Source organism: Telmatherina bonti, assembly GCF_933228915.1.
Source record: "Telmatherina bonti genome assembly, chromosome: 10".
In the NCBI taxonomy this organism is placed as follows: Eukaryota; Metazoa; Chordata; class Actinopteri; order Atheriniformes; family Telmatherinidae; genus Telmatherina; species Telmatherina bonti.
In genome coordinates this window covers 41,584,597-41,597,096 of record NC_136628.1, presented here as the reverse complement: position 1 = coordinate 41,597,096, position 12,500 = coordinate 41,584,597, and the positions used below count along the sequence as shown (strand labels likewise).

Genomic DNA, 12,500 nt, shown 5'->3' with positions numbered 1-12,500 from the left:
GCAGGGGGAGGGACAAATACAAGGGGAGGAGCCAGGGCAGGGGGAGGGACAAATACAAGGGGAGGAGCCAGGGCAGGGGGAGGGACAAATACAAGGGGAGGAGCCAGGCCAAGGGGCCGATCACACAGGATCTCTGCTGCTAATCTGCAGAAGGTTCCAGGAGACCCGGAGGAGCACTCATTTACATTTACGAAGCTGTCGCACCAAACCCGGTGTAGACCAGTTCTAGTCCACTTCTGGGTTTCTAAAAGCAGGACTTGGCGGTAAAACGTCCCGACCTCCACGCCAACTCTGACCCTGAGTCCTGACAAAGAAATCTGAGCCATTTGTTCCAAATGAAACGTAAACTTTCCCCCAGAATGTTGGACATTAACAGCATCTGCAGAAGAAGAGAAAAAGTTCCTCCAGCACGTAAAACGTCCAGCAGGAAAATGTTCTGAAACCAAGCAGTTCTACATGTTAGAAAAGCCACATCACACAGTTAATAAGTCGTACAGAAGCTGCCGTACTAATAAAGCTCTACATGAAGACCTGCAGGTAAAAGGAGGCGGTCGCCATGACAACAGCCCATCATCAGGCTGCTCAGGTGTTTCCTCCACCTGCAGATACAGAACATGAAGTGATGGTTGGAGATAAAATGCTCCCCAATGTGGCTTATCTGTCCCTGCTGGTGGACATGGAACATGGAGACTCTGGACTCCAGTCCGGCACCTTCCAAAGGGAAGGGACTGACAGGTCGGGTCCGCTCCTTTTCCCAACCCAGAGCAGAGGAACAGAACGATGTTCTCCACAGCCAGACGTGGTGTAGCGGCCATCGGGCAGATGGAGGCAGGTGGAGGTGCCTCCATGCCCAGGAGGAAACCTGTTGTACAGCTGCAGATGTCTGCAGATAGTGGAGACGCTACATAACATGCTACTAAATGGTAACGTGTCCCGTTCAGCTGCGACCAGCGCTGTTGTCCCCAACCTCCAACCATCATGTTGGAACCAAACTGCTGCCAAACGTCGAGAAGTGATGCAACACATCAGAGGTGGACAATTCTCATTTATTCACAAGTTTAGTCTCATTTCTGTCTTCATGTCTCCGTCTCCTGCACCTCCTCCTCTGCCAGGACACGCCTGCTGGGGGGACAAGGTGGGACAAGGTGGACCAAGATGTCCTCTCTCCCTACATTTTACTGTCTGACCACTTTATTTGTCCTTTCTGGATAAGTCCGGTGGTCTGATGAGACGCTGACAGCATCTGTCCCCTGCTGACCTCCTCTGTCTTTCTGCTGGTGGTGATGTCCATCCCGTCTCCACCAGATAAAATACTTTTACATTTTACAGCTTTATCTGTTAGAAGTTCTTCCTCATTTTCCACAAAATTCCTCTTTTTTCCTGCAGAACCGTCATGGAAATGAGATGGATTCATATTTATCAGGGCGTCGGCCTGACCTTTTATGGGCAACATGTGGGCGTGGCCAGATGTTTCCTCACCGTGTTAAACTTCCTGTTGATCCTGATTTATGGAGGAAACAGACGTGGGACGTGCTGCTTTGTACATCAGGAAGTTTCTTTGTGCCGCATGTCCAGTTTTCCGTCCGTACGCCGCCTGGAGACATCGATGCTACGCTCAGGTGGATAAATGAGGCTCCTAGACTTCTGAAGCTCTGGAGAAAAACATCTTCAGTGTTTCCAGACGAGGCGCTGCGAGGATTTCTGACCCGTAACCAACGGCAACAGAGAGAGACGTCTCTTTCAGAACCTGGACTCATTAAAACCCAACGGACTGAACGTCTGTCTCCAGGGAGTGATTCTTCACAAACAGGATTTTACCAGAACCAGGACCAGAACCAGGACTTCTCCAGTGGAACAGAATGTAAACAGAACCAGGACCAGAACCAGGACTTCTCCAGTGGAACAGAATGTAAACAGAACCAGGACCAGAACCAGGACTTCTCCAGTGGAACAGAATGTAAACAGAACCAGGACCAGAACCAGGACTTCTCCAGTGGAACAGAATGTAAACAGAACCAGGACCAGAACCAGGACTTCTCCAGTGGAACAGAATGTAACCAGAACCAGGACCAGAACCAGGACTTCTCCAGTGGAACAGAATGTAAACAGAACCAGGACCAGAACCAGGACTTCTCCAGTGGAACAGAATGTAAACAGAACCAGGACCAGAACCAGGACTTCTCCAGTGGAACAGAATGTAAACAGAACCAGGACCAGAACCAGGACTTCTCCAGTGGAACAGAATGTAAACAGAACCAGGACCAGAACCAGGACTTCTCCAGTGGAACAGAATGTAACCAGAACCAGGACCAGAACCAGGACTTCTCCAGTGGAACAGAATGTAAACAGAACCAGGACCAGAACCAGGACTTCTCCAGTGGAACAGAATGTAAACAGAACCAGGACCAGAACCAGGACTTCTCCAGTGGAACAGAATGTAAACAGAACCAGGACCAGAACCAGGACTTCTCCAGTGGAACAGAATGTAAACAGAACCATGACCAGAACCAGGACTTCTCCAGTGGAACAGAATGTAAACAGAACCAGGACCAGAACCAGGACTTCTCCAGTGGAACAGAATGTAAACAGAACCAGGACCAGAACCAGGACTTCTCCAGTGGAACAGAATGTAAACAGAACCAGGACCAGAACCAGGACTTCTCCAGTGGAACAGAATGTAAACAGAACCAGGACCAGAACCAGGACCAGAACCAGGACCAGAACCAGGACTTCTCCAGTGGAACAGAATGTAAACAGAACCAGGACCAGAACCAGGACTTCTCCAGTGGAACAGAATGTAAACAGAACCAGGACCAGAACCAGGACTTCTCCAGTGGAACAGAATGTAAACAGAACCAGGACCAGAACCAGGACTTCTCCAGTGGAACAGAATGTAAACAGAACCAGGACCAGAACCAGGACTTCTCCAGTGGAACAGAATGTAAACAGAACCAGGACCAGAACCAGGACTTCTCCAGTGGAACAGAATGTAAACAGAACCAGGACCAGAACCAGGACTTCTCCAGTGGAACAGAATGTAAACAGAACCAGGACCAGAACCAGGACTTCTCCAGTGGAACAGAATGTAAACAGAACCAGGACCAGAACCAGAACTTCTCCAGTGGAACAGAATGTAAACAGAACCAGGACCAGAACCAGGACTTCTCCAGTGGAACAGAATGTAAACAGAACCAGGACCAGAACCAGGACTTCTCCAGTGGAACAGAATGTAAACAGAACCAGGACCAGAACCAGGACTTCTCCAGTGGAACAGAATGTAAACAGAACCAGGACCAGAACCAGGACTTCTCCAGTGGAACAGAATGTAAACAGAACCAGGACCAGAACCAGGACTTCTCCAGTGGAACAGAATGTAAACAGAACCAGGACCAGAACCGGGACTTCTCCAGTGGAACAGAATGTAAACAGAACCAGGACCAGAACCAGAACTTCTCCAGTGGAACAGAATGTAAACAGAACCAGGACCAGAACCAGGACTTCTCCAGTGGAACAGAATGTAAACAGAACCAGGACCAGAACCAGGACTTCTCCAGTGGAACAGAATGTAAACAGAACCAGGACCAGAACCAGGACTTCTCCAGTGGAACAGAATGTAACCAGAACCAGGACCAGAACCAGGACTTCTCCAGTGGAGCAGAATGTAAACAGAACCAGGACCAGAACCAGGACTTCTCCAGTGGAGCAGAATGTAAACAGAACCAGGACCAGAACCAGGACTTCTCCAGTGGAACAGAATGTAAACAGAACCAGGACCAGAACCAGGACTTCTCCAGTGGAACAGAATGTAAACAGAACCAGGACCAGAACCAGGACTTCTCCAGTGGAACAGAATGTAAACAGAACCAGGACCAGAACCAGGACTTCTCCAGTGGAACAGAATGTAAACAGAACCAGGACCAGAACCAGGACTTCTCCAGTGGAACAGAATGTAAACAGAACCAGGACCAGAACCAGGACTTCTCCAGTGGAACAGAATGTAAACAGAACCAGGACCAGAACCAGAACTTCTCCAGTGGAACAGAATGTAAACAGAACCAGGACCAGAACCAGGACTTCTCCAGTGGAGCAGAATGTAAACAGAACCAGGACCAGAACCAGGACTTCTCCAGTGGAACAGAATGTAAACAGAACCAGGACCAGAACCAGGACTTCTCCAGTGGAACAGAATGTAAACAGAACCAGGACCAGAACCAGAACTTCTCCAGTGGAACAGAATGTAAACAGAACCAGGACCAGAACCAGGACCAGAACCAGGACCAGAACCAGGACTTCTCCAGTGGAACAGAATGTAAACAGAACCAGGACCAGAACCAGGACTTCTCCAGTGGAACAGAATGTAAACAGAACCAGGACCAGAACCAGGACTTCTCCAGTGGAACAGAATGTAAACAGAACCAGGACCAGAACCAGGACTTCTCCAGTGGAACAGAATGTAAACAGAACCAGGACCAGAACCAGGACTTCTCCAGTGGAGCAGAATGTAAACAGAACCAGGACCAGAACCAGGACTTCTCCAGTGGAACAGAATGTAAACAGAACCAGGACCAGAACCAGAACTTCTCCAGTGGAACAGAATGTAAACAGAACCAGGACCAGAACCAGGACTTCTCCAGTGGAACAGAATGTAAACAGAACCAGGACCAGAACCAGGACTTCTCCAGTGGAACAGAATGTAAACAGAACCAGGACCAGAACCAGAACTTCTCCAGTGGAACAGAATGTAAACAGAACCAGGACCAGAACCAGGACTTCTCCAGTGGAACAGAATGTAAACGGAACCAGGACCAGAACCAGGACTTCTCCAGTGGAACAGAATGTAAACAGAACCAGGACCAGAACCAGGACTTCTCCAGTGGAGCAGAATGTAAACAGAACCAGGACCAGAACCAGGACTTCTCCAGTGGAACAGAATGTAAACAGAACCAGGACCAGAACCAGGACCAGAACCAGGACCAGAACCAGGACTTCTCCAGTGGAACAGAATGTAAACAGAACCAGGACCAGAACCAGGACTTCTCCAGTGGAACAGAATGTAAACAGAACCAGGACCAGAACCAGGACCAGAACCAGGACTTCTCCAGTGGAACAGAATGTAAACAGAACCAGGACCAGAACCAGGACTTCTCCAGTGGAACAGAATGTAAACAGAACCAGGACCAGAACCAGGACTTCTCCAGTGGAACAGAATGTAAACAGAACCAGGACCAGAACCAGAACTTCTCCAGTGGAACAGAATGTAAACAGAACCAGGACCAGAACCAGGACTTCTCCAGTGGAACAGAATGTAAACAGAACCAGGACCAGAACCAGGACTTCTCCAGTGGAACAGAATGTAAACAGAACCAGGACCAGAACCAGGACTTCTCCAGTGGAACAGAATGTAAACAGAACCAGGACCAGAACCAGGACTTCTCCAGTGGAACAGAATGTAAACAGAACCAGGACCAGAACCAGGACCAGAACCAGGACTTCTCCAGTGGAACAGAATGTAAACAGAACCAGGACCAGAACCAGGACCAGAACCAGGACTTCTCCAGTGGAACAGAATGTAAACAGAACCAGGACCAGAACCAGGACCAGAACCAGGACTTCTCCAGTGGAACAGAATGTAAACAGAACCAGGACCAGAACCAGAACTTCTCCAGTGGAACAGAATGTAAACAGAACCAGGACCAGAACCAGGACTTCTCCAGTGGAACAGAATGTAAACAGAACCAGGACCAGAACCAGGACTTCTCCAGTGGAACAGAATGTAAACAGAACCAGGACCAGAACCAGGACTTCTCCAGTGGAACAGAATGTAAACAGAACCAGGACCAGAACCAGGACTTCTCCAGTGGAACAGAATGTAAACAGAACCAGGACCAGAACCAGGACTTCTCCAGTGGAACAGAATGTAAACAGAACCAGGACCAGAACCAGGACTTCTCCAGTGGAACAGAATGTAAACAGAACCAGGACCAGAACCAGGACTTCTCCAGTGGAACAGAATGTAAACAGAACCAGGACCAGAACCAGGACCAGAACCAGGACTTCTCCAGTGGAACAGAATGTAAACAGAACCAGGACCAGAACCAGGACTTCTCCAGTGGAACAGAATGTAAACAGAACCAGGACCAGAACCAGGACTTCTCCAGTGGAACAGAATGTAAACAGAACCAGGACCAGAACCAGGACTTCTCCAGTGGAACAGAATGTAAACAGAACCAGGACCAGAACCAGGACTTCTCCAGTGGAACAGAATGTAAACAGAACCAGGACCAGAACCAGGACTTCTCCAGTGGAGCAGAATGTAAACAGAACCAGGACCAGAACCAGGACTTCTCCAGTGGAGCAGAATGTAAACAGAACCAGGACCAGAACCAGGACTTCTCCAGTGGAACAGAATGTAAACAGAACCAGGACCAGAACCAGGACTTCTCCAGTGGAACAGAATGTAAACAGAACCAGGACCAGAACCAGGACTTCTCCAGTGGAACAGAATGTAAACAGAACCAGGACCAGAACCAGAACTTCTCCAGTGGAACAGAATGTAAACAGAACCAGGACCAGAACCAGGACTTCTCCAGTGGAACAGAATGTAAACAGAACCAGGACCAGAACCAGGACCAGAACCAGGACCAGAACCAGGACTTCTCCAGTGGAACAGAATGTAAACAGAACCAGGACCAGAACCAGGACCAGAACCAGGACTTCTCCAGTGGAACAGAATGTAAACAGAACCAGGACCAGAACCAGGACTTCTCCAGTGGAGCAGAATGTAAACAGAACCAGGACCAGAACCAGGACTTCTCCAGTGGAACAGAATGTAAACAGAACCAGGACCAGAACCAGGACTTCTCCAGTGGAACAGAATGTAAACAGAACCAGGACCAGAACCAGGACTTCTCCAGTGGAACAGAATGTAAACAGAACCAGGACCAGAACCAGGACTTCTCCAGTGGAACAGAATGTAAACAGAACCAGGACCAGAACCAGGACTTCTCCAGTGGAACAGAATGTAAACAGAACCAGGACCAGAACCAGGACTTCTCCAGTGGAACAGAATGTAAACAGAACCAGGACCAGAACCAGGACTTCTCCAGTGGAACAGAATGTAAACAGAACCAGGACCAGAACCAGGACTTCTCCAGTGGAGCAGAATGTAAACAGAACCAGGACCAGAACCAGGACTTCTCCAGTGGAGCAGAATGTAAACAGAACCAGGACCAGAACCAGGACTTCTCCAGTGGAGCAGAATGTAAACAGAACCAGGACCAGAACCAGGACTTCTCCAGTGGAACAGAATGTAAACAGAACCAGGACCAGAACCAGGACTTCTCCAGTGGAACAGAATGTAAACAGAACCAGGACCAGAACCAGGACTTCTCCAGTGGAACAGAATGTAAACAGAACCAGGACCAGAACCAGAACTTCTCCAGTGGAACAGAATGTAAACAGAACCAGGACCAGAACCAGAACTTCTCCAGTGGAACAGAATGTAAACAGAACCAGGACCAGAACCAGGACTTCTCCAGTGGAGCAGAATGTAAACAGAACCAGGACCAGAACCAGGACTTCTCCAGTGGAACAGAATGTAAACAGAACCAGGACCAGAACCAGGACTTCTCCAGTGGAACAGAATGTAAACAGAACCAGGACCAGAACCAGGACTTCTCCAGTGGAACAGAATGTAAACAGAACCAGGACCAGAACCAGGACTTCTCCAGTGGAACAGAATGTAAACAGAACCAGGACCAGAACCAGGACTTCTCCAGTGGAACAGAATGTAAACAGAACCAGGACCAGAACCAGGACTTCTCCAGTGGAACAGAATGTAAACAGAACCAGGACCAGAACCAGGACTTCTCCAGTGGAACAGAATGTAAACAGAACCAGGACCAGAACCAGGACTTCTCCAGTGGAACAGAATGTAAACAGAACCAGGACCAGAACCAGGACTTCTCCAGTGGAACAGAATGTAAACAGAACCAGGACCAGAACCAGGACTTCTCCAGTGGAACAGAATGTAAACAGAACCAGGACCAGAACCAGGACTTCTCCAGTGGAACAGAATGTAAACAGAACCAGGACCAGAACCAGGACTTCTCCAGTGGAACAGAATGTAAACAGAACCAGGACCAGAACCAGAACTTCTCCAGTGGAACAGAATGTAAACAGAACCAGGACCAGAACCAGGACTTCTCCAGTGGAACAGAATGTAAACAGAACCAGGACCAGAACCAGGACTTCTCCAGTGGAAGCAGAATGTAAACAGAACCAGGACCAGAACCAGGACTTCTCCAGTGGAACAGAATGTAAACAGAACCAGGACCAGAACCAGGACTTCTCCAGTGGAACAGAATGTAAACAGAACCAGGACCAGAACCAGAACTTCTCCAGTGGAACAGAATGTAAACAGAACCAGGACCAGAACCAGAACTTCTCCAGTGGAACAGAATGTAAACAGAACCAGGACCAGAACCAGGACTTCTCCAGTGGAACAGAATGTAAACAGAACCAGGACCAGAACCAGGACTTCTCCAGTGGAGCAGAATGTAAACAGAACCAGGACCAGAACCAGGACTTCTCCAGTGGAACAGAATGTAAACAGAACCAGGACCAGAACCAGGACTTCTCCAGTGGAACAGAATGTAAACAGAACCAGGACCAGAACCAGGACTTCTCCAGTGGAGCAGAATGTAAACAGAACCAGGACCAGAACCAGGACTTCTCCAGTGGAACAGAATGTAAACAGAACCAGGACCAGAACCAGGACCAGAACCAGGACCAGAACCAGGACTTCTCCAGTGGAACAGAATGTAAACAGAACCAGGACCAGAACCAGGACTTCTCCAGTGGAACAGAACCAGGACCAGAACCAGGACTTCTCCAGTGGAACAGAACCAGGACCAGAACCAGGACTTCTCCAGTGGAACAGAATGTAAACGGAACCAGGACCAGAACCAGGACCAGAACCAGAACTTCTCCAGTGGAACAGAATGTAAACAGAACCAGGACAAGAACCAGGACTTCTCCAGTGGAACAGAATGTAAACAGAACCAGGACCAGAACCAGGACTTCTCCAGTGGAACAGAATGTAAACAGAACCAGGACCAGAACCAGGACTTCTCCAGTGGAACAGAATGTAAACAGAACCAGGACCAGAACCAGGACTTCTCCAGTGGAACAGAATGTAAACAGAACCAGGACCAGAACCAGGACTTCTCCAGTGGAACAGAATGTAAACAGAACCAGGACCAGAACCAGGACTTCTCCAGTGGAGCAGAATGTAAACAGAACCAGGACCAGAACCAGGACTTCTCCAGTGGAACAGAATGTAAACAGAACCAGGACCAGAACCAGGACTTCTCCAGTGGAACAGAATGTAAACAGAACCAGGACCAGAACCAGGACTTCTCCAGTGGAACAGAATGTAAACAGAACCAGGACCAGAACCAGGACTTCTCCAGTGGAACAGAATGTAAACAGAACCAGGACCAGAACCAGGACTTCTCCAGTGGAACAGAATGTAAACAGAACCAGGACCAGAACCAGGACTTCTCCAGTGGAACAGAATGTAAACAGAACCAGGACCAGAACCAGGACTTCTCCAGTGGAACAGAATGTAAACAGAACCAGGACCAGAACCAGGACTTCTCCAGTGGAACAGAATGTAAACAGAACCAGGACCAGAACCAGGACTTCTCCAGTGGAACAGAATGTAAACAGAACCAGGACCAGAACCAGAACTTCTCCAGTGGAACAGAATGTAAACAGAACCAGGACCAGAACCAGAACTTCTCCAGTGGAACAGAATGTAAACAGAACCAGGACCAGAACCAGGACTTCTCCAGTGGAACAGAATGTAAACAGAACCAGGACCAGAACCAGGACTTCTCCAGTGGAACAGAATGTAAACAGAACCAGGACCAGAACCAGGACTTCTCCAGTGGAACAGAATGTAAACAGAACCAGGACCAGAACCAGAACTTCTCCAGTGGAACAGAATGTAAACAGAACCAGGACCAGAACCAGGACTTCTCCAGTGGAACAGAATGTAAACAGAACCAGGACCAGAACCAGGACTTCTCCAGTGGAACAGAATGTAAACAGAACCAGGACCAGAACCAGGACTTCTCCAGTGGAACAGAATGTAAACAGAACCAGGACCAGAACCAGGACTTCTCCAGTGGAACAGAACCAGGACCAGAACCAGGACTTCTCCAGTGGAACAGAACCAGGACCAGAACCAGACTTCTCCAGTGGAACAGAATGTAAACGGAACCAGGACCAGAACCAGGACTTCTCCAGTGGAACAGAATGTAAACAGAACCAGGACCAGAACCAGGACTTCTCCAGTGGAACAGAATGTAAACAGAACCAGGACCAGAACCAGGACTTCTCCAGTGGAACAGAATGTAAACAGGAACCAGGACCAGAACCAGGACTTCTCCAGTGGAACAGAATGTAAACAGAACCAGGACCAGAACCAGGACTTCTCCAGTGGAACAGAATGTAAACAGAACCAGGACCAGAACCAGGACTTCTCCAGTGGAACAGAATGTAAACAGAACCAGGACCAGAACCAGGACTTCTCCAGTGGAACAGAATGTAAACAGAACCAGGACCAGAACCAGGACTTCTCCAGTGGAACAGAATGTAAACAGAACCAGGACCAGAACCAGAACTTCTCCAGTGGAACAGAATGTAAACAGAACCAGGACCAGAACCAGGACTTCTCCAGTGGAACAGAATGTAAACAGAACCAGGACCAGAACCAGGACTTCTCCAGTGGAACAGAATGTAAACAGAACCAGGACCAGAACCAGGACTTCTCCAGTGGAACAGAATGTAAACAGAACCAGGACCAGAACCAGACTTCTCCAGTGGAGCAGAATGTAAACAGAACCAGGACCAGAACCAGGACTTCTCCAGTGGAGCAGAATGTAAACAGAACCAGGACCAGAACCAGGACTTCTCCAGTGGAACAGAATGTAAACAGAACCAGGACCAGAACCAGGACTTCTCCAGTGGAGCAGAATGTAAACGAAACCAGGACCAGAACCAGGACTTCTCCAGTGGAACAGAATGTAAACAGAACCAGGACCAGAACCAGGACTTCTCCAGTGGAACAGAATGTAAACAGAACCAGGACCAGAACCAGGACTTCTCCAGTGGAACAGAATGTAAACAGAACCAGGACCAGAACCAGGACTTCTCCAGTGGAACAGAATGTAAACAGAACCAGGACCAGAACCAGGACTTCTCCAGTGGAACAGAATGTAAACAGAACCAGGACCAGAACCAGGACTTCTCCAGTGGAACAGAATGTAAACAGAACCAGGACCAGAACCAGGACTTCTCCAGTGGAACAGAATGTAAACAGAACCAGGACCAGAACCAGGACTTCTCCAGTGGAACAGAATGTAAACAGAACCAGGACCAGAACCAGGACTTCTCCAGTGGAACAGAATGTAAACAGAACCAGGACCAGAACCAGGACTTCTCCAGTGGAACAGAATGTAAACAGAACCAGGACCAGAACCAGGACTTCTCCAGTGGAACAGAATGTAAACAGAACCAGGACCAGAACCAGGACTTCTCCAGTGGAACAGAATGTAAACAGAACCAGGACCAGAACCAGGACTTCTCCAGTGGAACAGAATGTAAACAGAACCAGGACCAGAACCAGGACTTCTCCAGTGGAACAGAATGTAAACAGAACCAGGACCAGAACCAGGACTTCTCCAGTGGACAGAATGTAAACAGAACCAGGACCAGAACCAGAACTTCTCCAGTGGAACAGAATGTAAACAGAACCAGGACCAGAACCAGGACTTCTCCAGTGGAACAGAATGTAAACAGAACCAGGACCAGAACCAGGACTTCTCCAGTGGAACAGAATGTAAACAGAACCAGGACCAGAACCAGGACTTCTCCAGTGGAACAGAATGTAAACAGAACCAGGACCAGAACCAGGACTTCTCCAGTGGAACAGAATGTAAACAGAACCAGGACCAGAACCAGGACTTCTCCAGTGGAACAGAATGTAAACAGAACCAGGACCAGAACCAGGACTTCTCCAGTGGAACAGAATGTAAACAGAACCAGGACCAGAACCAGGACTTCTCCAGTGGAACAGAATGTAAACAGAACCAGGACCAGAACCAGGACTTCTCCAGTGGAACAGAATGTAAACAGAACCAGGACCAGAACCAGGACTTCTCCAGTGGAACAGAATGTAAACAGAACCAGGACCAGAACCAGGACTTCTCCAGTGGAACAGAATGTAAACAGAACCAGGACCAGAACCAGGACTTCTCCAGTGGAACAGAATGTAAACAGAACCAGGACCAGAACCAGAACTTCTCCAGTGGAACAGAATGTAAACAGAACCAGGACCAGAACCAGGACTTCTCCAGTGGAACAGAATGTAAACAGAACCAGGACCAGAACCAGGACTTCTCCAGTGGAGCAGAATGTAAACAGAACCAGGA

At 48.6% G+C, this 12,500-nt stretch overlaps 1 protein-coding gene across 1 annotated transcript in view; it reads right to left on the bottom strand.

The window, feature by feature from the left end:
• Positions 1–12,500, bottom strand: part of nhp2 (NHP2 ribonucleoprotein homolog (yeast)) — a 32,749-nt gene that overhangs the window by 797 nt on the left and 19,452 nt on the right. The gene's annotated exons all lie outside the window — the stretch shown is intronic.